The 3288-nt window shown below is 48.1% G+C and overlaps 1 pseudogene; it reads right to left on the reverse strand.

Moving 5' to 3' along the window:
* Nucleotides 1–200: 200 nt before the first annotated feature.
* On the reverse strand, nucleotides 201–1192 carry LOC102013205 (annotated as a pseudogene).
* Nucleotides 1193–3288: the final 2096 nt, after the last annotated feature.

The raw sequence follows: 3288 nt of genomic DNA on the forward strand, positions 1-3288 counted from the left end.
GATTTATTCGGTTTTTTGTTTTGTTTTTCTGATACTGGGAATTAAACTCACGACCTTGTGCTTACCAGGCAGGCGCTGTGCCACTGAGCTAAATCCCCAGCCCCAGGGGGTTGTAATCTGGTTTTTTGTCCCCCCCCCATTGAGTAACTGATTTAAAGATAACAATATGCAGTGTATTAACCATTGCTACTTTCCTATTATCTCGTTTTGAAATTTTGTTTTACTTTTTTTCTCTTTAAAATAAAATTTAAAAAAATAACCAGCATAAAGCTTATAAGACTTATGGGAGAATAAGCCAGGACGATCTACGATATTAGGATGAAATCCACAGTGTTGGAATTATAAATGTTTAGAGCGGTCTAGACTAGAAGACAAGCTCAAGCCACCATTAGAAGAATGAGACACGATATGGTCCAAAATGCATCCTTAACATTTTGTCTCCACCCTCAGTCTGAAAGGTGAGGACTGATCTTTAGTTCAGTCCAGTCGGCAGAAATTGTGCAATTTTCTGTAGTGTTTGTATTTATTGTACAGACATGTACATTCCAGAAAGTTCCTCCAGTGCTACACTATTGTTCTTCTTGTCCCAGCAATTTTTTTGGTAACGGAAATCGAACTCAGGACCTTGAGCTCGCCAGGCAGGCGCTGTGCCACCGAGCCGTATCCCTGGCCTTGTCCAATTGAGCAGTTTGAGGGCATGTGTATTCCAGTCATCAATGAAAGCAGGCCAAGCTCCTCCTTCCTCACAATCAGACATGCCACTGCACTCCTGTACTGCAGTCTAGGAGAAGATTCCAAGTATCTTTTGGTATTGATCGTTTGTGACGGTCCAACAAAAATTTATTCCACAAGTCTAAGAATTTAAATCTTCCACTGGGCACTAAGTTCCAGTGGGCAACGGCCATTTCTAGACCTCATCCTTTTTGTCCTGGATTCTTTGCAAAAGCAAAAGTAAACTGGTAAAAATCCTTAAGTCGCCCTGGTTCTTTCAATTCTTGTTCCATCCTGGGTATCTGAGCCTTTAGCTCTTCCGTGCCGTCACACCTAATCCTGCCGTGCGGTCCGTGAACTCCGGCTTGCAAAGCTCGCAGTACGTTCCTGCTCTGAGCTTCCACGCGGTGATCAAAACAGTAACACTGGCTGGATCAAGTGCCCGGTCATCACAGAATTGCCGTATACCCTTTATTCCAATTTATTTTCATCTTGAGGATAGTTCGTGCAGGGTCCAGTCCATAATCCACTGGCTCTAAAGCAGGGTGGCACACGGCAGAGGGGGCAGCCGCTCGTGGCAGCGGAAGACAGAACAGCAACAATAGAGCCTTTCCAACTTCGAGCAGACTTTTTTTAACAGCTCATGGGCCACAGTCTTTCCAAAATCCTTGACTTCCACAAAACAGGCCCAGGAGGTTTTGGTTCCAGGAGGTGGAGAGCAAGGCCCTGCTCAGCTGACGCCGCCTCCCGCTTGCCCTGCTTTTGTCTGGAGAGGAGTTTGAACGGCTGGTCTCACACAGGAAGAGCCCATCGCGAAGAGAATGTTACGATCTACCGCCAAAGTCAGCCAGAGAATCTCCACGACTGCGTCCTGCTCGGAAGGGCAGGGAACGTCAGGGTAATAGCTGCAGGTTCGATGGGCAGCTGTGGGGACGAGGACTTCCGATTCTATGACTTGCCTTGGGGAGGCGGACTCCGGTGTCTACAGTTTGCTTCAGGGAGAAGGACAGATGAGAAACGGGAGGCCAGGGAAAAGGTCAGACAGAACTGACCTCTGAGGTTGCTTGTGAGGCCTCTGCTCTCCTGTAGCTCAAGGCACCCAACACGCCAAAGCACCATATTCCAGGTTGTCGTGTTCTGGGCGCTGACACAGCCCAACAGTTTATTTTTTTTAAAGGTGGCAAAGTTTCACATCTGTTAAAGGTAAGAACAAAAGAAGGGAGAGGAAGAGCAGACTCTGCTGCGTGAGGCTGGGCCGAGCAGAAAGCGGGGGATAAAAATACACCCCACATGCAGGGTGGGCCACTGTGAAGAGGTACGACAGCTGTGCTCTAACGGTTTAAATGTACAGTGTCAAGGGACAGTAACGGGGCTGGGGATTTAGCTCAGCGGCACAGCACCTGCCTGGCAAACGCAAGGTCATCAGTTGGATTCCCAGTACCAGAAAAAAACCAGAAAAACAAAAACAAACAAACAAACAGACAAAAGGGATAGTAAGGACACCAAAGAGCACACTAGGAGGTTTTCTGTTTTGTTTTGTTTTGTTTTTGTGGGGGGGTTAGTGCTAGGGATTGAATGCAGGCCCTGCTCATGCTACTTCCTCAGCCAAAACTAGGACCTCTTTGAGAGTGAAAGGCAATTATAGCTACGAGCCTGGCTGCCCCCAAGAAGTAAGGTTGTTGTCAGGCGTGGTGGAGCTCACCTGTAATCCCAGCCCTCAGGAGGCTGAGGGAGGAGGGTCACCACGAGTTTTGAGGCCAGTCTGGGCACCACAGTGAGATCCTGTACTAAAAAAAAAAAAAATGAGTGAATGCCAGCTGATTACAGTGCCCGAAGGGTTAAGTGGGAAATGGCCCAAGAAAACCACAGCATGATCTCTGCAGAGTCCTAATGTGATTCTCCATGTACCTTCCTACCTTCCTTCAGTCCTTACTGTCAACGGTACGCCAGGCACTTGGCAAGACACATGTGTCACCTGCCTCACGGAGCATGCAGTGTAGCTGGGAAGTCAGCCAGCAATCACAACTGTCTCTAGGATGTGCCATGACAAAGGTACCATAGAGCAGGTCTCTCATCTTTGGCACCAGTGGCTTCTTGGGTCTAATAGCTCTCTGCTGGGGAGGCTTTCCCACACACTGTGGGCGGCTGAGTAGTAGTCCAGGCCTCTGACCACTAGATGCTAGTAGCGCTCACCCTGACCTAATCCCAAGTATCTCCAGACATCACCAAATGTCCCTTGGGAGAGGGGAGGGACTAAAATTCTGGCCTCCCTCTCCCCCCTAGCAGGGAGAATCACTGACACTGTCCCAGAACACAGGTCTCAAAAGGATGGGGAAAGAGGCCATCCAGAAACACTTTGCACAAGAGGAAATAACACGCTTCTTGGTGGTGGCAAGAATTTAACTTACCCCCAAACACAATTTTCTAAAAACACCTTTTCATTTTGAAAACAGAACATGATAAGATGCAAGTTGGTTTTGTTTTGTTTTGTTGAGACAGGGTCTGGCTTGGAACTCGAGATCCTCCCTTGGGCAGGTGGCTGGGACCACAAGCATGCACCACCATGCCAACTTCATC

The sequence above is a fragment of the Chinchilla lanigera genome, unplaced genomic scaffold (genome assembly GCF_000276665.1).
Source record: "Chinchilla lanigera isolate Chin_1 unplaced genomic scaffold, ChiLan1.0 scaffold00122, whole genome shotgun sequence".
Taxonomy (NCBI): Eukaryota; Metazoa; Chordata; class Mammalia; order Rodentia; family Chinchillidae; genus Chinchilla; species Chinchilla lanigera.